This window comes from Anolis carolinensis, unplaced genomic scaffold (genome assembly GCF_035594765.1).
Source record: "Anolis carolinensis isolate JA03-04 unplaced genomic scaffold, rAnoCar3.1.pri scaffold_9, whole genome shotgun sequence".
Lineage (NCBI taxonomy): Eukaryota > Metazoa > Chordata > Lepidosauria > Squamata > Dactyloidae > Anolis > Anolis carolinensis.
In genome coordinates this window covers 7,894,309-7,920,567 of record NW_026943820.1, presented here as the reverse complement: position 1 = coordinate 7,920,567, position 26,259 = coordinate 7,894,309, and the positions used below count along the sequence as shown (strand labels likewise).

The following is a 26,259-nucleotide window of genomic DNA, read 5'->3' as shown; positions in this document are numbered from 1 at the left end:
AGCTTTGCACAAGGCTTTGGGCTTGTTCCGAAGTGTTTGTTTGGGCATAACTTCCATCCATGGCGATTGGAGTTTCTCCCAAGTCAGAAATATGTAAAGATGTTAGGGTTTGGCACACAGTCAGCTTCAGCAAATAGCAAGCAATGGATGATGCCAAAAGCATGTTCTGGGAAGGAAATGGCTTGGCTTGGTATTCGTGGCCAAACATTCTCCGCTGTAGATTAATCCCTTTTACAAAGGAAGGAATATAAATCTCCCTGGCCTTTGAGCACTGGATTGGGCGATGCATGTTCCGTGCATTTCTCGTCGTGTCTTATTTTTTGCATTTGTATGTTTACATGTGAGATCTCAATCTAGCGGCTCAAAGAATAGAGATTACGACGGGTTGGGGGAGTTTTGTATCCCTGCAGAAATGGCACTATTGATGCAGTTTGACACAATTTTAACTGCCAGGGCTCAATGCTATGGAATCCTGGGAGTTGCAGTTCATAGACTCATAGAATAGTAGAGTTGGAAGAGACCTCATGGGCCATTCAGTCCAACCCCCTGCCAAGAAGCAGGAAATCTCATTCAAAGCACCCCCGACAGATGGCCATCCAGCCTCTGTTTAAAAGCCTCCAAAGAAGGAGCCTCCACCACAGTCCGGGGCAGAGAGTTCCACTGTCGAACAGCCCTTCTCACAGTGAGGAAGTTCTTCCTGATGTTCAGGTGGAATCTCCTTTCCTGTAGTTTGAAGCCATTGTTCCGTGTCCTAGTCTGCAGGGCAGCAGAAAACAAGCTTGCTCCCTCCTCCCTATGACTTCCCTTCACGTATTTGTACATGGCTATCATGTCTCCTCTCAGCCTTCTCTTCTGCAGGCTAAACATGTCCAGCTCTTTAAGCCACTCCTCATAGGGCTTGTTCTCCAGACCCTTAATCATTTTAGTCGCCCTCCTCTGGACGCTTTCCAGCTTGTCAACATTTCCCTTCAACTGTGGTGCCCAAAATTGGACACAGTGTGATTCCAGGTGTGGTCTGACCAAGGCAGAATAGAGGGGGAGCAGGACTTCCCTGGATCTAGACGCTATTCCCCTATTGATGCAGGCCAGAATCCCATTGGCTTTCTTAGCAGCCGCATCACATTGTTGGCTCATGTTTAACTTGTTGTCCACAAGGACTCCAAGGTCTTTTTCGCACACACTGCTGTCAAGCCAGGCATCGTCCCCCATTCTGTATCTTTGATTTCCATTTTTTCTGCCAAAGTGAAGTATCTTGCATTTGTCCCTGTTGAACTTCATTTTGTTAGTTTCGGCCCATCTCTCTAGTCTGTCAAGATCGTTTTGAATTCTGCTCCTGTCTTCTGGAGTGTTAGCTATCCCTCCCAATTTGGTGTCGTCTGCAAACTTGATGATCGTGCCTTCTAACCCTTCGTCTAGAATCATAGAATAGTAGAGTTGGAAGAGACCTCATGGGCCATCCAGTCCAACCCCCTGCCAAGAAGCAGGAAATCGCATTCAAAGCACCCCCGACAGATGGCCATCCAGCCTCTGCTTAAAAGCCTCTGCTTAAAAGCCTCCAAGTCTAAGTCGTTAATAAAGATGTTGAACAGAACCGGGCCCAGGACGGAGCCCTGCGGCACTCCACTTGTCACTTCTTTCCATGATGAAGACGACGCATTGGTGAGCACCCTTTGGGTTCGTTCGCTTAGCCAATTACAGATCCACCTAACCGTTTTGTCTAGCCCACATTTTACTAGTTTGTTTGCCAGAAGGTCGTGGGGGACTTTGTCGAAGGCCTTACTGAAATCCAGGTACGCTACATCCACAGCATTCCCTGTATCGACCCAACTCGTAACTCTGTTGAAAAAAGAGATCAGATTAGTCTGGCATGACTTGTTTTTGGTAAATCCGTGTTGACTATTAGCAATGACCGCATTTGTTTCTAAGTGTTTGCAGACCACTTCCTTAATGATCTTTTCCAGAATCTTGCCTGGTATCGATGTGAGGCTGACCGGACGGTAATTGTTTGGGTCATTCTTTTTTCCCTTCTTGAAGATAGGGACCACATTCGCCCTCCTCCAGTCTTCTGAGACACCAGAACTCTTTGGCAGAGAAGGCCAAACACTTTGTAAAACTCCAACTCCTAAGTCTCCAAAGCATCAAGCCATAGCAGTTAAAGTGGTGTCAAACTTCATTCACTCCACAGTGTGGAATGAATGAAGTCAGATTTTAATAACCAGCCCACAAATAATATTTCATTTTCTAGATGAAAGCCAAAATCTCAGATAGCTTCTAGTAACAGATCAAAGCAAATAAAGAAAGATCGAAGATGCTGCATTAATTTGTAGCCTGCCTGTGGACTCTGCTTTCAAGAAGAAATGGGTAAGAAGAAGTATGAATAATGTGTCCCAGCAAAAATGGAAATGAATCTAATTTTGGGTGCTGTAAAGTCTGGTCCCAGTGTCAGCTCCAGGTGAAGGGGGTCCTTTGTGGTCTCAAAGTATCAAAGAGTTGGAAGAGACCCCAAGGGCCATCCAGTCCAACCCCCTTCTTCCAAAGCACCCCATTCATTTTAATGATGCTTTTATACTCCATTGTTTTTGTTTAATTAGATTGCTATTTGTTTATTGTGTTTTTAAATGTGTTTTTAGTTGTTTAACTCTGTTGTTACCGGGTTTGGTCCCGCTTGTAAGCCGCCCCGAGTCCCTTCGGGGAGATGGTGGTGGGATATTAAAAAAAAGTTATTATTATTATTATTATTATTATTATTATTATTATTATTATTATTTTGTATGATACAGCAAACAAGATAGATATGCTGGATTTCGTATTACAAAATCAAAATTATTTATTTATTTATTTGCTACATTTATATGCCACCCTTCTCACCCCGAAGGGGACTCAGAGCAGCTTACAAATTAAATTTACATACAATATTATATTATTAGCATAGTGCAATACTGGTAATAAATTACTATATTGTACTGTATCAATATATTGTAATATTATTAGTAATATTACATGTAAAATATAATATATATAATTAATATTATTATATCGTACTATTAGTATTATATCGTATTACAATATAATATTATGAATATTATATGTATATACAATATGTTATAATTATTAACACTTCCCAAGTGTCTAGGACTGTGTGATGTATTTTCAGATGATGTGCGCAGATCCCAGTAGGGTGGCCTTTTGCAGTTGGCAGATCGTAATTTTGTCAATGCCTATTGTTTCCAAGTGCCGGCTGAGATCTTTTGGCACGGCACCCAGTGTGCCGATCACCACCGGGACCACCTGTACTGGTTTCTGCCAGAGTCTTTGAAGTTCAGTCTTGAGGTCCTGATAGCGGCTGAGTTTTTCCTGTTCTTTTTCGTCAATGCGACTGTCACCTGGGATGGCAACATCAATGATCCAAACCTTTTTCTTTTCCACAACTGTGATGTCTGGTGTGTTGTGTTCCAGAACTTTGTCAGTCTGGATTCGGAAGTCCCACGGTATCTTTGCATGCTCATTTTCCAATACTTTTGCAGGTTTGTGATCCCACCAGTTTGGTTAAATTCTATCATTGGTGGAGTTCAGAATGCTCTTTGATTGTAGGTGAACTATAAATCCCAGCAACTATAACTCAGAAATGCCAATGTTTATTTCCCTCAAACTCCACCAGTGTTCACATTGGGGCATATTGAGTTCTTGTGCCAAGTTTGGTCCAGATCCATCATTGTTTGAGTCCACGGTGCTCTCTGGATGTAGGTGAACTACAACTCCCAAACTCAAGGTTAATGCACACCAAACCCTTTCAGTATTTTCTGTTAGTCATAGGAGTTCTGTTTGCCAAGTTTGGTTCAATTCTATCATTGGTGGAGTTCAGAATGCTCTTTGATTGTAGGTGAACTATAAATCCCAGCAACTACAACTCCCAAATGCCAAGGTTTATTTCCCCCAAACTCCACCAGTGTTCACATTTGGGCATATTGAATATTCATGCCAAGTTAGGTCCAGATCTATCATTGTTTGGAATCTACAGTGCTCTCTGGATGTAGGTGAACTACAACTCCCAAACTCAAGGTTAATGCCCATCAGACCCTTTTAGTATTTTCTGTTAGTCATGGGAGTTTTGTGTGCTAAGTCGTTGCTATTGACATGGAACTTTGATTTACTTTGAATGATTGATTTCGAAGAAGAGTATTACAAACCTTGAGAACATTATCAAGATTATATTTGTTAAAATTGGACATTGAAATATGTACTTATCTGTACAGTTGAAATATACAAACTGATATTACAATCATAATATATGTGATTATATCACTTGAGGAAATATAGAACTATAACTTACTTTGTAGTATACTAGCTGTGCCCAGCCACGCGTTGCTGTGGCAAAGTGGTGGTGGTATTGGTTAAAAGTTGTTGTGGAATTTTTATTTCACGTTATTTGTATTTTTTAAATTAATTTTATTGTAACTTATCTTTTTTATTTATTATATTTTATTATTTTGTTGTATTATTTTTAGTTATTTTGTTATAGTATTTTATTGTATTAATTTTTTAGTGTTTTTAATTATTTTTATTGTATTATTTGTATTTATTTTATTTTTTATTCTTTTATTAACACTGGGCTGAGTGGGTTGCTAGGAGACCAAGTGGGCGGAGCCTAGCCTTCTAAGTGGCAGCAATTGGATAAAAACAATTATTGCTCTCCCTCTAAGTAGGACTTTATTTTTCTTTTCTTTTTGTTGTATCAACCTAGAGGCATGGATGATGGGTTGTGTTGTCAAATTTCGAGGTTGGGGGGGCCTATAGTTTTGTTGTTTTGTGGGTCGCCATGATGCCATCACTCATTTATATATATAGATTATATACCATACTTTTCCTTTTTTTTCCTTTTTGCTGTATATAATAGACATCTGTGCATATAGCTAATGCCTATCAGACCCTTTCAGTATTTTCTGTTAGTCATGGGAGTTTTGTGTGCTAAGTTTGGTTCAATTTTATCATTGGTGGAGTTCAGAATGCTTTGATTGTAGGTGAACTATACATCCCAGCAAGGAATCCTGAATACAACACAGACCCATAAGTCTAGGTTAGGAATCCATGGCTACAATACTGAATGCAGCTGTATTGAAAGAACAGTATTTCAATGATGGGATGAGAATTCATTCCCAAGGAATTTCCTTCCCAGTGAGGCCAAATCAAAGGAAGGCGCAGCCAAGGAGTCCTGGTGCTGCTTCTCAAAGAAAGTGGAACATTTGAAATGAATGCAAGCGGGGCTTTCCTTTTACGACATGCGCCTGCGGAGAAAACTGGAACAAATAATCGTGGACAAAGAGGGCAAAAGGGTTTTGGAGGAAGGAGCGGGGGAAATGGGAGCAGGCAGAGCGCTGACTTCATTTGGGATGTTTTGCCAAATGAAAAACAGGTGTCGTTTCCAACCAAGTCTTGTTTTATGAAAATTCCAAAGCCGGGGTTGGCCACCTGGAAACAAAATCTCCCTCTTTTGTTTCTCAGGCTTCGAAAATTGGGTTTGGGTGCGTTACAAAATTGAAAAAAAAAAGTCATCTTACCTACTACCAAAACCATTTTGGTGTAGTTTTGGTGTAGTTATTCCTACTAAACATTGTCACCAAATTAACAGGACTTACTCAGGCTAGTTAACTGGACATTGTGGTCTGAAATGCTATCTTGGTCAAACTCAGTTAATGAAGGAACAGCCTGTTATTTGTGTTGTCGAAGGCTTTCATGGCCGGGATCACAGGGTTGTTGTATGTCTTTCGGGTTGTGTGGCCATGTTTATTTATTTATTTATTTATTTATTATTTCCATCATTTCTATGCCGCCCTTCTCACCCGAAGGGACTCAGGGCGGCTCACAATCTGGCAAATTCGATGCCGGTATACAGTACAAAAATAAACATAGCAATTAAAACAATCAATTTAAAACAATCCAATAAACAGTATAATAAAATACTTAATCCATTCGTCCACATAAACCTTGCACGTAAACCTTAGTCCGGACCGAGTTAAAGCCATAACAATTCATTCATTAAACGCTTGTTCGCAAAGCCAGGTCTTCACCTTATCTTTCTTGATATTTTAATTCAGGTTAAGTGATACTTACTATCATCATTTTCTAAATGATCTTAACCACTAAATCATTTTCTTCCTACCTCCTTTCTGAAATTTGAGGGTCTTTTCAGGGAAAGAAAGTAAAATTTGCTGCATATCGTTTTCATTTATTAATCACAACTGTGTTTTTAATGCTATGTTCACAAATCTCTATAGACAAAAGCAAAGAAAAAAAATATATAATACTAGAGGAAGAAAAAAACCTTTTAAAATAGTATCCAAGTGTTAAAAGTCTTTATGTCTGATCCATGCTGATCCAAGTATTCTCTCCTGACGTTTCGCCCACATCTATGGCAGGCATCCTCAGAGGTTGTGAGGTATGGATAAACTAAGTAAGGAAAGGAAAGAATATATATCTGTGTAGAGTCCAGGGTGTGGCAAGAGTCCTTTGTCACTGGGAAGCCAGCATTAATGTTTCAGTTAATCACCCTAATTAGCATTGGAAAGGTTTTTGTCTCTTGCCTGGGGGGATCCTTTGTTCAGTCATTAGCTATCCTCTGCCCTCAGAGTGTTGGTTCCCATCCACTGTTTTGATTTTAGAGATTTTTAATACTGGTAGCCAGATTTTGTTCATTTTCATGGTTTCTTCTTTTCTGTTGAAGTTGTCCACATGCTTGTGGATTTCAATGGCTTCTCTGTGTAGTCTGACATGATAGTTGTTGGAGTGGTCCAGCATTTCTGTGTTCTCAAATAATATACTGTGTCCAGGCTGGTTCATCAAATGCTCTGCTATGGCTGATTTCTCTGTTTATCCATACCTCATAGCCTCTGAGGATGCCTGCCATAGATGTGGGCGAAACGTCAGGAGAGAATACTTCTGGAACATGGCCACACAGCCCGAAAGACATACAACAACCCAGCCTGTTATTTCTTTAGCTTTCATTCCTTCATTTCTTGTATGTCACCCTGCTACCCAGATGAGGTTGTACAACAGTCCTGCAAATCTGGGACTCATAAAACCTGTCATAACTACAACTACATATATGCTTTTATTATATGCTGTTATTGCTTTAACCTGGAGTGCTTTAATATTAATGTTGTTTAATATTGTTTCAATATTTGTATATATACATATTTAAAGTTGTATTGAAATGTTTTTTAGTTGTGAGCTGCTTTGAGTCTCCATATGGAAGGAAAAAAACAGGATATAAATAAGCATAGTGATAATAATAATTAACCTCTTATTTTCATTATTATTACTATTATTATCTTTATTAATACCCTGCCTTTCTCCCCATGGGACTCAAGGCGGCTAACAATCTAAACTAAGGTAAATGTAAAGGTTTTCCCTTGACATTAAACCTAGTTGTGTCTGACTCTGGGGATTGGTGTCATCTCCATTTCTAAGCCAAAGAGCCGGCATTGTCCATAGACACCTCCTAGGTCATGTGGCTGGCATGACTGCATGGAGCACCATTACCTTCCCGCCCGAGTGGTACCTATTTGATCTACTCACATTTGCATGTTTTCTAACAGCTAAGTTGGCAGAGGCTGGGGCTAACAGTGGGAGCTCACCCCGCTCCATGGATTTGAACCGCCGACCTTTAGGTCAGCAAGTTCAGCAGTTCAGCAGTTTAGCACTGGGGGATCCATAACAATCCACACTAGACAAGTTTAAAAAGAGTAATGCAAAAGTTAAAAAAAAAACGATTAAATAATAACAGTGGGGTAAAACCCTAATTAAAATACAGTAAATACCGGTGGCACAGTGTTAAAGCGCTAAGCTGCTGAACTTGCAGACTGAAAGGTCACAGGTTCGAATCAGGGAAGTGGAATGAGCGCCCGCTGTTAGCCCCAGCTTCTGCCAACCTAGTAGTTTGAAAACATGCAAATGTGAGTAGATCAATAGATACGCTTTTTGCGGATTCGCTGTTTTGTGGTTTTTCAATAAACTCTAAAATAATAATATAAATCATAAAAAATTACAATTTACAGCCTAAGGAAGAGAGGAAGGAGAAGCCAAAGGGAGAGAAAAGAAGCCGAAGCGGCAACGGAAGGAGAAGGAGGCAATTTATCAACACATGATTGGCTCATAAAGACTTAAAATAGTGCATAACTACTAGAATAATGTATAAATATATGGCATCCCTACTTTGTGGATTTTCACTTATTGCGGGTGGTCCTGAAACCTAACCCCCGCAATAAGTGAGGGAACACTACACCCCTCCAACGGCAAGCTAACAGCGCTCCATGCAGATCATGCTGGCCACGTGATCTTGGAGGTGTCTGCGGTCAACGCTGGCACTTCGGCTTAGAAATAGAGATGAGCACCAACCCTCAGAGTCGGACACGACTGGACTTAATGTCAGGGGAAACCTTTACCTTTAAAGGTAAAGGTAAAGGTAAAAGTTTCCCCTTGTTGTGGTAATCTCTGAGCGGTTAGACTCAATTTAACCCTCCATGGGGGAGATTCCACCAAAATGCAGCAGAGTAGCAAAAAGCAAAGCTTTCAAATGCAACAGTTACTTACACTGGCGAGCAAGAGAAGCCTTTTAGGATTGCAATGGACTGCAGAGTCTCAATAAAAGTTCAAAAATATTTATTCAGGTAAAAAGAACTCCATTGTAGATAGAAAGGCTTGGGAGCTGTCTAGATTACTATAGACTGGTTTCTAAGGAAAAATAAGAAAGGAAAAAATAACAAACATCTAAATAGTTACATCTTGCCAGGAGATATGGCAGGATGCTTCTTGTTAGCTTGAAGAACAAAGGGAGAAGAGAGAACCAAAATGGTTCCAACCTCATGGTCCAGTTTATTGGGGCCATAAAAGACATTCTGACCAATGGGAAGTTAGTGTCCCTGGAGAGTCACATTTCTACTAACTTCAAAGTAAGGGATGTGACGTAAACAGGATAGAGTGAAACACAGTAAAGCCTGTCTAGGCATGCTTTGGAAACAGGGATAGGATTCCCTCAATCTAACTCTATCATCTATCTAACTACATTTGGACTTGAGTAGTCCAGGATGATTTCCCAACACCCCTGACGTTAAGTCCAGTCATGTCTGGACTTTACCTTTACCTTTACCTAAATACCCCAAAATTGCTTTTAAAGCTCATATCTCATCTCCCCAGAGCCTGCCGCTTACTCTTCCGCAAATCCTGTTGCTAGAAGGAGGTCGTTTTGTAACAAGGAATCCAAAATTACAAAAGAAAAGGACCATCATGGCAAATCTAGAGTTTTCCCCACACTCTCCAACTGTCCTGATTTGGCAGGGAAATATCTGATTAATCCTCTGTTGTCTCATTTTGTCATCCGCTCCTAAAGTGTCACACTCGTGGAAGCAGACATGAGGATGGCAAACCCATTTTGAGGTCCCATCTCCACTTTAAAGGAGGTCTCCAAGGTGCTGAATTAATCTTGTTTCCAGGCCCAATTCAGTACCTTGGACAACTCCTTTCAAGTTGGGACTTCAAACCTGGAATGGATTCGCTACCCCACTGGAGTGGAAGCCATGAATTGCTACAATTGTGTCCTTCTTCAAGAAGGGAAAAAAGAACGACCCAAACAATTACCATCCGGTCAGCCTCACATCGATACCAGGCAAGATTCTGGAAAAGATCATTAAGGAAGTGGTCTGCGAACACTTAGAAACAAATGCGGTCATTGCTAATAGTCAAAACGGATTTACCAAAAACAAGTCATGCCAGACTAATCTGATCTCTTTTTTCGATAGAGTTACGAGTTGGGTCGATACAGGGAATGCCGTGGATGTAGCATATCTAGATTTCAGTAAGGCCTTCTACAAAGTCCCCCACAACCTTCTGGCAAACAAACTAGTAAAATGTGGGCTAGACAAAACTACGGTTAGGTGGATCTGTAATTGGCTAAGCGAACGAACCCAAAGGGTGCTCACCAATGCGTCGTCTTCATCATGGAAAGAAGTGACAAGTGGAGTGCCGCAGGGCTCCGTCCTGGGCCCGGTTCTGTTCAACATCTTTATTAACGACTTAGACGAAGGGTTAGAAGGCACGATCATCAAGTTTGCAGACGACACCCAACTGGGAGGGAGAGCCAACACTCCAGAAGACAGGAGCAGAATTCAAAACGATCTTGACAGACTAGAGAGATGGGCCGAAACTAACAAAATGAAGTTCAACTGGGACAAATGCAAGATACTTCATTTCGGCAGAAAAAAATGGAAATCAAAGATACAGAATGGGGGACGATGCCTGGCTTGACAGCAGTGGGTGCGAAAAAGACCTTGGAGTCCTTGTGGACAACAAGTTAAACATGAGCCAACAATGTGATGCGGCTGCTAAAAAAGCCAATGGGATTCTGGCCTGCATCAATAGGGGAATAGCGTCTAGATCCAGAGAAGTTATGCTCCCCCTCTATTCTGCCTTGGTGAGACCACACAAGGAATCACACTGTGTCCAATTTTGGGCACCACAGTTGAAGGGAGATGTTGACAAGCTGGAAAGCGTCCAGAGGAGGGCGACTAAAATGATCAAAGGTCTGGAAAACAAGCCCTATGAGGAGCGGCTTAAAGAACTGGGCATGTTTAGCCTGCAGAAGAGAAGGCTGAGAGGAGACATGATAGCCATGTACAAATACGTGAAGGGAAGTCATAGGGAGGAGGGAGCAAGCTTGTTTTCTGCTGCCCTGCAGACTAGGACACGGAACAAGGGCTTCAAACTACAGGAAAGGAGATTCCACCTGAACATCAGGAAGAACTTCCTCACTGTGAGAAAGGCTGTTCGGCAGTGGAACTCTCTCCCCCGGGCCGTGGTGGAGGCTCCTTCCTTGGAGGCTTTGAAGCAGAGGCTGGATGGCCATCTGTCGGGGGTGCTTTGAATGCGATTTCCTGCTTCTTGGCAGGGGGTTGGACTGGATGGCCCATGAGGTCTCTTCCAACTCTACTATTCTATGATTCTATGATTCTATGATTCTTTAATACACAAATGGCTTTCCTTGAGCAAGGTGCAATTGTCCGGCAGCAACACCCCTTCGGCAGCATCCCACGGAGTTCTGTTCATCGTTTGGGACAATGGTGCAAACTCGGAAAAAGCAAGCAATTCTTGTTGTGGGCTGTTTCTTCTTCTTCTTCTTCTTCTTCTTCGTCTTTTTCCAAAGCAGCCGCTCGGAGGACACCCCACTGGCTGTGTTGATTGAGGCGCATGTGGCGCTGTATACCGCCTGCCCTTGTCCTTCGCATGGAATTTGCTTTGATGTCATCTATAACTGTGTGAGCTGATCTACAGTGCCGTTCGGCCTTTGGTGTCTAAGCTAATCATGGCTTTGAGGCTCCTGCAGTATCTAGATACACAGCAGGAAAGAGAGTTTCATAGTTAAACTCTGAATTCACTTATTTTCATTCTTTGATGTTATTTTAATCTAGTTTTGATGGGACTTTTCTTCTCTATCCCTTTACTGCCCACTTCCCCTTTGTACACCAAAGGTCCGTTCCCCGCCCCCTCCCCAATGCATCACCTTCTTTTGCATGCGTAACATTATTGCTAAGAGTAAGATACGAGTTACTTGCTCACCAATATTTATGTTTTGCCAGATGTCTAATTGGGTAACCTATTTTATTATTATTATTTATTATTATTATTTACAGTATTTATATTCTGCCCTTCTCACCCCGAAGGGGACTCAGGGCGGATTACAATGAACACATATATGGCAAACATTCAATGCCAACAGACAAACAACATATATAGACAGACACAGAGGCATTTAACATTTTTTTTCCAGCTTCACGATTCCGGCCACAGGGGGAGCTGTTGCTTTACTGTCCAGTAGTGGCTGTACTTCCTCATTCCATTTCTCATGTTTTGCTGGCAATTTTATGATGTTGTAAATTAGTTAAATTAGCCTCCCGCATAAAGCGTACCTAAATTTCCCTAATTGACAGATGCAACTGTCTTTCGGGGCTGCATAGGTCAACAGCAAGCTGGGCTATTTAATGGTCGGGGGCTTAACCCGACCCAGGCTTCGAACTCATGACCTCTCGGTCAGTAGTGATTTATTGCAGCTGGTTACTAGCCAGCTGCGCCACAGCCTGGCCCAAATGCCTTGATGGGACATTCATGAACGGAATCACTGGGTTGCTGTGAGTTTTCTGGGTTGTATGGCCATGTTCCATAAGCATTCTCTCCTGACGTTTCGCCCACATCTATGGCAGGCATCCTCAGATATATACCTCACAACCTCTGAGGATGCCTGCCACAGATGCAGGCAAAACGTCAGGAGAGAATGCTTCTGGAACATGGCCATACAACCCGGAAAACTCACAGTAACCCAATCTCAGTAAAGTTTTCCTATAGGCTTGCAGAAATGCCACACACACAAACAATAAAGCTTGAGCAGCAAAAAGTTCATTGATAGTAAACATGGTGCAGCTTTTAAAAAATGTAACCATAGATGTGGCCTTGGTGCAGCCATAGATGTGGGTGAAACATCAGGAGAGAGTGCTTCTGGAACATGGCCATACCGCTCGGAAAACTCGCAGCAACCCAATCTCAGTAAAGTTTTGCTATAGGCTTGCAGAAATAACACACACACACAGACACACACACACAGAAACAATAAAGTTTGGGCAGCAAAAAGTTCATTGATAGCTAACATGGTGCAGCTTTTTTAAAAATGTAACCATAGATGTGGCTTTGGTGCAGCCATAGATGTGGTTGAAACATCAGGAGAGAGTGCTTCTGGAACATGGCCATACCGCTCGGAAAACTCGCAGCAACCCAATCTCAGTAAAGTTTTGCTATAGGCTTGCAGAAATAACACACACACACAGACACACACACACAGAAACAATAAAGTTTGGGCAGCAAAAAGTTCATTGATAGCTAACATGGTGCAGCTTTTTTAAAAATGTAACCATAGATGTGGCTTTGGTGCAGCCATAGATGTGGTTGAAACATCAGGAGAGAGTGCTTCTGGAACATGGCCACACCACTCGGAAAACTCACAGCAACCCAATCTCAGTAAAGTTTTGCTATAGGCTTGCAGAAACCTATATGGTGCAGGCTTTTTAAAATGCAGCCATAGATGTGGGTGAAACGTCAGGAGAGAGTGCTTCTGGAACACAGCCATAGAGCTTGGAAAACTCACAGTAAAGTTTTGTTATAGGCTTGCAGAAACTTATATGGTGCAGGCTCTTTTAAATACAGCCATAGATGTGGTTTGGGTGCAGCCATAGATGTGGGTGAAACATCAGGAGAGAGTGCTTCTGGAACATGGCCATACCGCTCGGAAAACTGACAGCAACCCAATCTCGGTAAAGTTTTGCTATAGACTCACAGAAACCTATATGGTGCAGGCTTTTTAAAATGCAGCCATAGATGTGGCTTTGGTGCAGCCATAGATGTGGGTGAAACATCAGGAGAGAGTGCTTCTGGAACACAGCCATAAAGCTCAGAAAACTCACAGCAACCCAATCTCAGTAAAGTTTTGTTATAGGCTTGCAGAAACCTATATGGTGCAGGCTTTTTTTAAAATGAAGCCATAGATGTGGCTTTGGTGCAGCCATAGATGTAGGTGAAACGTCAGGAGAGAGTGCTTCTGAAACACAGCCATACAGCTGGGAAAACTCACAACAACCCAATCTCAGTAAAGGTTTGCTATAGACTTGCAGAAACACCACACAAACACACACACACACTAAAGCTTGGGCAGCAAAAAGTGCATTGATAACGAACATGGTGCAGCGTATTTTAAATGAGCCTTACGGATCTGCAAATATTGCATCTGTCTTCACCTTGATTTCCTGTAATCGGGTGTTAAAAACTTGTCATCCTCTCCCCCAGCCAGCCTCAGATCTTGTACTTCAGTTTAGCAAATGAATAACAGGAAACACACAAAGCTCCTTAACTTTTCTTTAATCTTCGCCAGTAATTGTATAGATGATCTCATTATTGTCAACAAGACTGAAACCTTGAAGTCCCAAGAGCTGGAACACGGATACATTTAGACCGGAGTAGAAAGAGGAGGAATGATGCTTACATGTTGTTCCGTAAATAAATAAAAGCTGTAGAGGAACTCTGGAGATGAATGGACGCCATGGGAGAGCTTCATCTTGTCAGAATTATACAGCGGCATTAATCATAGTCTAACAGGACTGCTGTGGGCTGTTCGCACAAAGTTCTCATTATATCTTTTTTTTAAGTGTCTTCCTTCCAAATCTCCAAAAGTCATATTCCGATGCTGAAAACAAAACAAAAAGAAAATCCCACACACAATGTAAATTAGTTTTCTTTGCTACAAAGGATGACAAACACATCAGAAAGCTTGTCATTTTGCATGATGGTACCTATGGCCAAGGATGGTGAGAACTGAAGGCACCTTCTGCAGTGATAGAGAGAATATAAGAAGGGAAATCTTTAACAAGGAAGGCCAGATCATTAGCTGAATACAATATGTAGTGCAATCCCATGCATATTTATTCCATTTATCTATCTATCTATATATATATAAAAGGTAATGAAATTTCGGCCTAGGACAAAACAACAAAACTACACATCCCAGAAACACTAAACTTGGCAGCACAACCCCTCATCCATGCCTCTACGTTCATACAACAAAAAGAAAAGAAAAATAAAGTCCTAATTAGAGCGAGAGGAATAATTGTTTTTATCCAATTGCTGCCAGTTAGAATAATATAACAAATCAATAAAATAATAATATAATATAATAATAAATAATATGATATAATATAACAATATAATATAATAATATAACAAATCAATAACATAATATAATATAATAATATAACAATATAATAAAATAATAAATAATATGATATAATATAACAATATAACAAAATATAACATATCAATAAAATAATCTATATATATAAATGAGTGATGGCATCACAGCGACCAACAAAACAACAAAACTACAGGCCCCCCAACCTCGAAATTTGACAACACAACCCATCATCCACGCCTCTAGGTTGATACAACAAAAAGAAAAGAAAAATAATGTCCTAATTAGAGGGAGAGGGATAATTGTTTTTATCCAATTGCTGCCAGTTACAAGGCTAGGTTCTGCCCACTTGGTCTCCTAGCAACCTACTCAGCCCAGGGGACAGGCACAAGAGTTTGGAGAGACCCCTAAAGGCTTTCTACTATGCAGCAGGACACAATCCAAGCATTCACAACACATGGACAACGTATAAATACTATACAATACTACACAGGGACATAGACCCCCTGTACCCTCACCACTTTCACAGTACACAAACAACCAAATGCATACTAAACATAAAGACAACCACACAACAGACATTCAATACCACCACTACCTCAACAATTTATCACCAACACCACCAGACAATGCCACAGCAACATGTGGCCGGGCACAGCTAGTCTATCTATATAAATGTAATGTGCGTAATTCCCATGGAGTAAACAACAAAACCACTCAACCAAATGACACCAAATTTGGCCAGAAAAAACATAGTCATCCAACCTATGTCTTTCCATCAAAAACCCTATAAAATTAGGTCCAAATAAAAATGTAATGTGCATAATTCCCATGGAGTAAACAACAAAACAACTGGACCAAATCACACCAAATTTGGCCACAAAAACGTAGTCATCCAACCTATGTCTTTCCATCAAAAAACCCTATAAAATTAGGTCCAAATAAAAATGTAATGTGCGTAATTCCCATGGAGTAAACAACAAAACAACTGGACCAAATCACACCAAATTTGGCCACAAAAACGTAGTCACCCAACCTATGTCTTTCCATCAAAAAACCCTATAAAGTTAGGTCCAAATAAAAATGTAATGTGCATAATTCCCATGGAGTAAACAACAAAACCATTGGACCAAATGACACCAAATTTGGCCACAAAAACATAGTCACCCAACCTATGTCTTTCCATCAAAAAACCCTATAAAATTAGGTCCAAATAAAAATGTAATGTGCCTAATTCCCATGGAGTAAACAACAAAACAACTGGACCAAATCACACCAAATTTGGCCACAAAAACGTAGTCATCCAACCTATGTCTTTCCATCAAAAAACCCTATAAAATTAGGTCCAAATAAAAATGTAATGTGCGTAATTCCCATGGAGTAAACAACAAAACAACTGGACCAAATGACACCAAATTTGGCCACCAAAAACATAGTCATTCAATCTATGTCTTTCCATCAAAAAACCCTATAAAATTAGGTCCAAATAAAAATGTAATGTGCGTAATTCCCATGGAGTAAACAACAAAACCACTGGACCAAATGACACCAAATTTGCCCACAAAAACATAGTCATCCAACTATGACAGCAGCCCTCTCTCAGACTCAGCTTAGGGTCTCAGAGTAACTATTGCTATTAATATTAATATTATTATTAACACCCATTGGTACACATCAGATGTCATGGGGAAGCAGCCTTCTCTCAAACTCAGCTTAGGATCCCAGAGTAATTATTATTATTATTAATATTATTATTATTAACACCCATTACTACACATCAGCTGTAATGGGAAAGCAGCCCTCTGTCAGTACCTGCTTATTGTTACGGGACCAAAACGAAAGGAAAACGAAAGCAAGCATGATGACTGTGCGGCTTTTATTTTCGTGTCGCCTCTCATTTCCTACGGAAATGTCGGCATTCATTTTGTGTAGACAAATGGTTGAAACAAAACAAAAGCATGAAGGAAACGGAGGGGAAAAAAATTGTGCACATCTCTAACATCTACACACTCCAAGATTTCATGAACCTACTTCTGTCAGATAAGGTTAAGAATGGGTTGCTTGCTCAAAATCAAGCAAGAATTCCATGGCCAAGCAAGAATTTGAACCTCGTTCCCAGATCTGTAATGTTCAAACCACTACTATATTCAAGATGAAAAGGGCCAACTACAGTTTCTTTCTAGCTCCTACTCTCCTTCTTCCTTTGAGTTCACCATCAACCATTCCTTAGGATTCCTCTACTCATTGGATCATCATCATCATACTGGGTGATCACTCATCAGAGGCGGTTCAACCACCAGGCCAACTAGGCAGTTGCCTGTGGCGCCATCTTGTTGGGGGGCGCCATCGAGGCAACTCCTGTCTCCTGCGGCCTGCCTCCGCAAGGTATTGAACTGCTTTTTCTGTTGATTTGTTGTAAAACATTATGTTTTGGTGCTTAATTTGTAAAATCTTAATGTAATTTGATGTTTAATAGGCTTTTCCTTAATCCCTCCTTATTATCAAACATTTTCGCTTATCCAACGCTTTTATTTTTCAGTGATTGGTTGGGGGGCGGCGCCAAAATTCTATTCGCCTACACTTGAAAAATACCTAGGGCCGGCTCTGCCACTCATGGCCAATTATTATTGTCTTGGCAGTGGATCCGTAAATAACTGTGAAGACTATTCTGGATCCACAAGATCTTTCACATCGAGGACATAGATTTCCTGGTGGAAGGTGGTCACAACAAGCGTTTGTTTGACTTGCAAACCCTTGTTGGACCCTCTTGGACCTTCTTCCCATTGGATCAAACAATACTCATAGTGGTTTCACAGCTCTGGCTTTGTACAGAGCTCTGGCTTTGATCCAGTCTTGGAATGCACCTGTCTGTCCATCTGGATGTCTGATTGTACTGCTGGGAGCACCTTTCCAGGCTTTTACAAGGTGTGAAAGTGAATTAAAAAGGCACGCCGTCATTCGGCAAAGCAACGACGACTGCTGGGAACTTTTCAGTAATCATCAAGTGGCCAGGTTTATATTTACGGGGTCGGGAAAGCCGAAGGGATTCCTTGCATTTGTTCCTTCATTTGGAATTTTTTTTCCCACGTGCCATAAGAAAAAATCCTCCCTTACATCCTCTTACAAGTCAACAGATTGCTTAGCAGAGCCCCACAAAGCTTGAGACGCAGTGGGGAAAGGCAGGGGGGAAATAGCAGCTTCTCTGCTAAGGAAAGGGATGTTTATTAAACTCCCCGAGAAAGTGGTCAGAGCTATTAAGACCTGCAGCTGCTGCTCATATTCCAGTATCAGAGGAATTCCTGGCGGCTTCCCAGGTTCCTGCTGCAAGAACCGCTCTTCTTGTGACTCGCAGGTGTCCGTGGCTATGGTCCGGAGAGAAATAGGGGAAAAAAATCCATCTTAAAGTTGACTTCCTTTGGAGATTAGAAAGTGGGCCATTCTAATGAATGCTTCTATTTGCAAAGAAAATGTTCTTGAGTTTGTTAGATCCTTGACGAATCGAAACACACACAACTCATGCAGCTGATCTGCCCTTGATGTTCCTCTATGGAGGAGCTTGATCCACAAGTATACAGTTGACCCTCACATTTGTAGGTGTAATTTTTTGTGCTTATCGTCATTAATATAGTCTTTTTAAGAATCTCTAGATCAGGGGTCCCCAAACTAAGCCCCGGGGGCCGGATGTGGCCCTCCAAGGCCATTTACCTGGCCCCCGCCCTCAGGTTTAGACTTAGGCTCGCCAAAAGTCTGAAATGACTTAAAGGCACACAACAACTACAATCCTACTTGACTATCTCATTGGCCAAAAGCAGGCCCACTTCCCACTGAAATCCTGATAAGTTTACAGTATGTTGGTTAAAATTGTTTTTATTTTTAAATATTGTATTGTTCTTTCATTTACTAATATTTTAAATGAAATATTGTAAATGAATAATATGGCAATATAATATGTTATCTATATATATAAAAGAGTGATGGCATCACGGCGACCCACAAAACAACAAAATTACAGGCCCCCCAACCTCGAAATTTGACGACACAACCCATCATCCACGGCTCTAGGTTGATACAACAAAAAGAAAAGAAAAATAAAGTCCTAATTAGAGGGAGAGGAATAATTGCTTTTATCCAATTGCTGCCAGTTAGAAGGCTAAGCTCCTCCAACTTGGTCTCCTAGCAACCCAATAAAAATAATAAAAAATACTAAAAATTAATACAATAAAATACCATAATAACAAAAATAACTAAAAATTATACAAGAAAATAATAAAATATAATAAATAAAAAGATAACTTACAATAAAATTAATTAAAAATACAAATAACGTCAAATAAAAATTACACAACAATTTTTAACCAATACCACCACCACTTTGCCACAGCAACGCGTGGCCGGGCACAGCTAGTGTATACATATAATATTGATAATAATATTATAATGTAATGCAGTATAATATTTATTTATTTATTTATTGCAGTATTTCTACCCCAGCTTTCTCACCCAATAGGGGACTCAGGGTGGCTAATAATAATAATGAAATATAATAATATTGTATAATATAATAATATTAATTATCTATATATATAAATGAGTGATGGCATCACGGCGACCCACAAAACAACAAAACTACAGGCCCCCCAACCTCAAAATTTGACAACACAACCCATCATCCACGCCACTAGGTTGATACAACAAAAAGAAAAGAAAAATGAAGTCCTAATTAGAGGGAGAGCAATAATTGTAACTACCACCAACTCCTCAATACTTTATTTCCCATACCACCATACTTCGCCACAGCAACGCGTGGCCGGGCACAGCTAGTATATTATATATTAAATGTAATATTACTAATATTACAGTATAATGGTATAGTACAATATAATAATATATAATGCTAATATTGTGCTATGCTAATAATATAATATATTGTATGTACATACAACTTGTAAGCCATTCTGAATCCCCTTCGGGGTGAGAGAGGGTGGGGTATAAATGTAGTAAATAAATAAGTAATTGTTGCTGGGAGGTTTTTTTTTGCACCACAAATAAGGCATGTGCAGTGTGCATAGGAATTTGTTCATTTTTTTTTTCAAATGATACTTTGGCCTCTCAACAATCTGAGGAACCATGAAATGGCCCTCCACTTAAAAAGTTTGAGGACCCCTGCTCTAGATCCTCCAGCACAATTCTACGGGCAACTTCTGCCAGACATTCTGCTCACTTACTGTTTTAAAAAAAAGACCTCTTTTTGGTCAAGAGTGGTCCAGAGATTGCACAACCCAACAAAAATGTATTTATTTATTTATTTCCAATATTTCTACCCCGCCCTTCTCCCCGAGGGGACTAAACTATTGTTCTTGGTCTTTTGGTTTCTAGGCCTGTTCCTGGGGTTATCTGGGGCACTGAATCAGAAAATTACATTGGATAGACCACATGAACTCTAGTTTCTTAGCTATGGTGATCATGTTTTTCTATGGGTGAGCAGATGACAACTGGTGTTGCACCCCAAGGCAGCGTGAGCACTGGAAACTAGACAGAGACCAATACTCATATAATATCTTTATTAAAACAAATATAAATTCAGGAATGCATAAGCGGAATGGATGAGTGGGAAATAGTCCTTTGTGAAAAGGTATGAATAAGTCCAAAAGATGAAGGAAAATGTCCAATATTATTGTCCAAAGTCCAAAACCCGAAACACGCTCAAACTGTTGGAAAGTCTGAGCGGGGAACAACAAGGAAACAAGGCTGAATAACAAGGTCCAAAGTCACTAGGAGATCGTGGATATCAAAGCAGGAACAAGATGAAGCGAAGATCAAACTTGATTTAGGAACAAGGCAAGGAAGAGGATACACCAGGGGCTGGAGTCGGTGAACTGTTCTTAGGTATTGCTACGTTGACACCGCAAAGTGTTTGCAGTGCAAGACACTTTTATGGAACGAAGATCAGATCCCATCGAAGGTAAACCAAACTCCCCAAAGGTTCCCAAGGGCATCTTCTTATCCACAATCCCCTCGAGATGCCAAGCGGTTACTCCTTCTAAGCCCTTGTTTTTCTGATCTCTGGCGATGCAGAAACTCCCTTCGGTTGAAGGGCACATTCTCTGGGGAACTCTGGACATCTGGTTCAGCCACAGGAGTAACATCTCCAGTATCTCTTTCAATTAAGGAATCATCTGAACTATCAACAGCCGGCAGCTGTAACTGAAAGGAGCTCTGAGGATTGGGGAAAAGGTCAGAATAAGCTTCATCCTGGTCAAAGTTCATTTCTGGATCAAGTTCAGAAGCCAAAGGTGGCTGGGGTATGACAACTGGTATATGGCAAATGTTCTGTATCTCAAAACGTAGAGCAGATAGGGGAATACTGTTGACATTTTTGGAATCTACAGGTCAAATATACCCAGAAACAGGTCTAACATTTGAAGCATCATAGAATCATAGAGTTGGAAGAGACCTCAGTGTGTTGACCAGTGTTATCCAAACTTAGTGGCAAAGACCGCCTTCTGCTTTTTTTTAATCTTGAGAGAACATTCTCTAGGAATCACTAGGTCTTCTAGCATAATGTTATGGTCTACTTCCACCAGAGAAATGGGCCATAGAATTGTACGGGACAACCTAGCTATTCCTTAATCAAATCCATAAATGATCAAATCTGCAAAGGTCAAACCTGTAAATGTGGAGAGCGGACTGCCTGAAGTTCTCTGTATGAGTGAATGCAGCATTTACCCTATATACTCGAGTATAAGCCGACCTGAATAAAAGCCGAGGCACCTAATTTTACCACAAAAAAAAAAAAAACTGGGAAAACATTGACTCCAGTATAAGCCGAGGGTGGGAAATTTCAGAAATAAAAATAGATACCAATAAAATTACATTAATTGAGGCATCAGTAGGTTAAATGTTTTTGAATACAGTAAGTCTCACTTATCCAACATAAACGGGCCGGCAGAATGTTGGATAAGCGAATATGTTGGATAATAAGGAGGCATTAAGGAAAAGCCTATTAAACATCAAATTAGGTTATGATTTTACAAATGAAGCACCAAAACATCATGTTAGACAACAAATTTGGCAGAAAAAGTAGTTCAATACGCAGTAATGCTATGTAGTAATTACTGTATTTATGAATTTAGCACCAAAATATCACGATATATTGAAAACATTGACTACAAAAATGCGTTGGATAATCCAGAACGTTGGATGAGTGAGTGTTGGATAAGTGAGACTCTACTGTACTTCTATATTGAAGTCTCTAAAGCATACTTCTCTATTGAACTCCAAACAGCAACCTGCTGTTGGATAAGTGAGACTCTACTGTATTTACATAAAGCTCAAATTTAGGATAAGGCTGTCCAACTCTGATCAAATCATTATTCTCATCTTCTTCAATGTAAATGTGCTTATGTATCCTTTAATAATAATAGAGTAAAATAATACATGTAATAATATTAATAATTATTATAATAATAAATACAGGAAAAATAATACATGTAATAAATAGAGTAAAATAATAAATGCAATAATAATAATAAGATCAGAGTGAAATAATAAATGTATTAATAATAATAAAAATAGAGTAAAATAAATATAATAGTAGCAACAATAATAGAGAAAAATAATAAATGTAATACTACCAATAATAATAGAGAAAAATAATAAATGTACCATATATTATCGAATATAAGCTGACCCGCATATAAGCCAACCAGAGTATAAGCTGAGGGGGGCTTTTTCAGTCTTAAAAAAAGGGCTGAAAAACTAGGCTTATACTCGAGTATATACGGTACTTCTCTGTACATATTGCTTGCTTCCACTGCAGCAGTATTTTCGTGCCAGAACCCGCTTCCCAGCCTGGCCTTCATTTTCAAAAAGCCTTAAGACCCTTATCGCAGATGCTCCAGGGATCGTTTTCAGACTTCCACTCAAGCCGTGAGTTTAGCTATAGATCTGAAAGTATATATTTGCATCCCCCCAAACAGGACATCTGTTTCGTGTTAGGCACACACTCCCTCTAGCATTACAAAAGGCGGTTGATATCAGGGGCAACCCTTTCTCACAAAAGTAGGGATTCTTTTCACATCTTTGGATGATTATTGGGATGAAAAGTCCAATGCGGACATCCAAGGAGAGGACATCAAGCAGGACAGATTGAGGAAGACAGTTCTGAGCTTCAACTTGGAAGAAATATCCCCTGAAATGTGATCGGATCCTGCTCTCCCAAAACAAATAGAAAGAAACTAGCTGTGCCCGGCCACGCGTTGCTGTGGCGAAGTATGGTGGTATGGAAAATAAAGTATTGAAGAATTGGTGGTAGTTAAGGTAAAGGGTAAAGGTTTTACCTTACATTAAGTCCATTATAAATGGGTTATATAGCTGTGTGGAAGGGCCTTGAGTCTACACTGCCATATAATCCAATTTCAAATCAGATAATCTGTATTTTATAGGCAGTGTGGAAGAGGCCTAAGTGAGGCCTAACTCTGCCTGTCCTCTGGGCTGAGTGGGTTGCTAGGAGACCAAGTGGGCGGAGCTTAGCCTTCTAACTGGCAGCAATTGGATAAAAACAATTATTCCTCTCCCTCTAATTAGGACTTTATTTTTCTTTTCTTTTTGTTGTATGAATGTAGAGGCATAGATGAGGGGTTGTGCTGCCAAGTTTAGTGTTTCTGGGATGTGTCGTTTTGTTGTTTTGTCCTAGGCCGAAATTTCATTACCCTTTTATATATATAAGATGATGTGGTTGATAGGTGAATAAAGTACAGCTCTGTTGTTGGAGTGCAACCACCATCAGCCATAGCTTGCATACTCAATGGTGGAGCTCTACACATTGCTCAGCCTTGGGTAAATTACACTATATGTAACAAAATTTGAAAAAGGTTCTCTGCCTGGTTTGAAAGTGTTATTCCTGTTTAATGATCCTGTACCTACTTTGAGTGGAATTAGCACTTTAAGTGGAATTGTTCCCATGTTCCACCCTTACTTACTTGGATTTTATCCTTGGACCCTGTGAAACGTTACACTGGTCCCTGTCTGCTTTGCAAAACAATTTTATGGTCAGATTTTTAAGTAACTGTGATGCTGTTTTATCTTGTGTTGCATTGTTTTTAAATCTTATTGTTTAATTATATTGTAGTAGCTGTGCCCGGCCACGTATTGCTGTGGCAAAGTATGGTGGTATGGGAAATAAAGTATTGAGGAATTGGTGGTAGTTAAGGTAAAGGGTCCCCTGGGCTGAGTGGGTTGCTAGGAGACCAAGTGAGCGGAGCTTAGCCTTCTAACTGGCAGCAATTGGATAAAAACAATTATTCCTCTCCCTCTAATTAGGACTTTATTTTTCTTTTCTTTTTGTTGTATCAACCTAGAGGCATGGATGAGGGGTTGTGCTGTCAATTTTCGAGGTTGTGGGATGTTTACTTTTGTTGTTTTGTCCACTGCCATGATGCCATCACTCTTTTTTATATATAGATGTATTATAATGCTATTCTGTTGTTCTTTTTTTTTTTTGGGGGGGGGGGGGGTTGTGTAAGCTGCCCCAAGTCCCTCTGGGGAGATGGTGGCAGGGTATGAAAATAAAGTTGCTATTATTCTTATTCTTATTCTTATTCTTATTATTATTATTATTATTATGACACAGCAAACAAGATAGATATGCTGGATTTCATATCACAAAATCACAAGTCAAACACTTCCCAAGTGTCTAGGACTGTGTTGTTGTTGTTGTTATTATTATTATTATTATTTTGAAAATAGTTGTTCCACTCCAAAAACTTTGTTTATGTGACTGCCACAAACTATGTTGAATTGAGACTCAATGAGATATCCATTAAAAAACTATAGCAAAATGTGCTGCACAATATCCCACAAAAACAAAGTTTTTGCAGTTCAATAAACTCTTCCCATGTTGTTATGAGATGTTTAAGAAGTTTTAAATAATTCTTGTATTAATTCTGTAAATTGTTTTATGTTTTAATTGTACATCAACTGATGTTTTAGAGCTTGTCCCCATGTGAGCCGTCCGGAGTCCCTTTGGGGAGATGGAGGCGGGTTATAAGAAACAATTTTATTATTGTTTTTTATTATTATTATTATTATTATTATTATTATTATTATTATTATTATTATTATTATTATTATTATGACACAGCAAACAAGATAGATATGCTGGATTTCGTATCAAAATATCACAAGTTGAACACTTCCCAAGTGTCTAGGACTGTGTGATGTATTTTCGGATGATGCATGCAGATCCCAGTTGGGTGGCCTTTTGCAGTTGGCAGATCGTGATTTTGTCAATGTCTATTGTTTCCAAATGCTGGCTGAGATCTTTTGGCACGGCACCCAGTGTGCCCATCACCACCGGGACCACCTGCACTGGTTTCTGCCAGAGTCTTTGAAGTTCAATCTTGAGGTCCTGATAGCGGCTGAGTTTTTCCTGTTTTTTTTTTATTATTATTATTATTATTATTATTATTATTATTATTATTATTATTATTATTGTAGAACCAATTAGGAAATGACATTTATAACCCAGGAACAAAAATCATGTTACAAAGTATTATTGGTCCCATCTACACTGCCACGGTGGTGCAGTGAGTTAAACCACTAAGCTTCAGAACTTGCTGATTGGAAGGTCAGCTGCTCAAATCTACGGAGCTGGGTGAGCTCCTGCTGTTAGCTCCAGCTTCTACCAACCTAGCAGTTCGAAAACATGCAAATGGGAGTACATCAATAGGTACTGTTTTGGTGGGAAGGTAAGGGCACTCCATGCAGTCATGCCGGCCACATAACCTTGGAGGTGTCTATGGACAACGCCGGCTCTTCGGCTTAGAAATGGAGATGAGCGCCAACCCCCAGAGTCGGACGCGACTAGACTTAATGTCAGGGGAAAGCTTTTACCTTTTTACACTGCCATATAATGTAATTTGAAACTGCAATTTTCAGTGTAGACCCATATGATGCATTATCTCATAGTGTAGCTCCAGTCTGAAAGACATCTTCCCAGACAGACAAAACCACAAGCATTTTCCCGACGTACAAAACATGCCCTAACTTTGCTATTTACAAAACTGTCCCCAGTGTCACTTGTCACAAGGACCCATTTCACAATCTTAAATTTCCTCTCCAAGGAATGGCAACTATGTGTTAGGGATTTGGGGATCTTTGGGGAACCATCCTTTACACGTCGCCAAACTATCCCCCAGATTCACAAAATTGGGAGAGGCTAAACAGTGCGGAAGTTCAACTGGTATTAAACCAATATATGTTTGAGCAGACATAACGCAACTCCCTCTCCCCCCTTCTTGCCTTTATATTCGTTTTTTAGAAGTCAAAGCCTCTCTGATCCTGCCTCCTTCCCAAACACACCAGTCCTGCCCTCCCCTCTTTCCTTCCACAACTACAAAGAAGGAAAAAGCTGTTTAAACAAACAACAGATGTGAGCAAAGCTTGCTGGATGTGAAGCCCATATTAAAGGCATATGTGGTTGTCTC

The 26,259-nt window shown here is 40.2% G+C and overlaps 1 long non-coding RNA gene across 1 annotated transcript in view; it reads left to right on the top strand.

The window, feature by feature from the left end:
* The window catches only part of LOC134293626 (uncharacterized), a 38,134-nt gene extending 29,958 nt beyond the window's left edge, over positions 1-8,176 (top strand). Inside the window, exon 3 of the long non-coding RNA XR_010000577.1 lies at positions 8,052-8,176. This is a non-coding gene — a long non-coding RNA (uncharacterized LOC134293626). The remainder of the gene's footprint in view (positions 1-8,051) is intronic.
* The last annotated feature ends 18,083 nt before the right edge of the window (positions 8,177-26,259 follow it).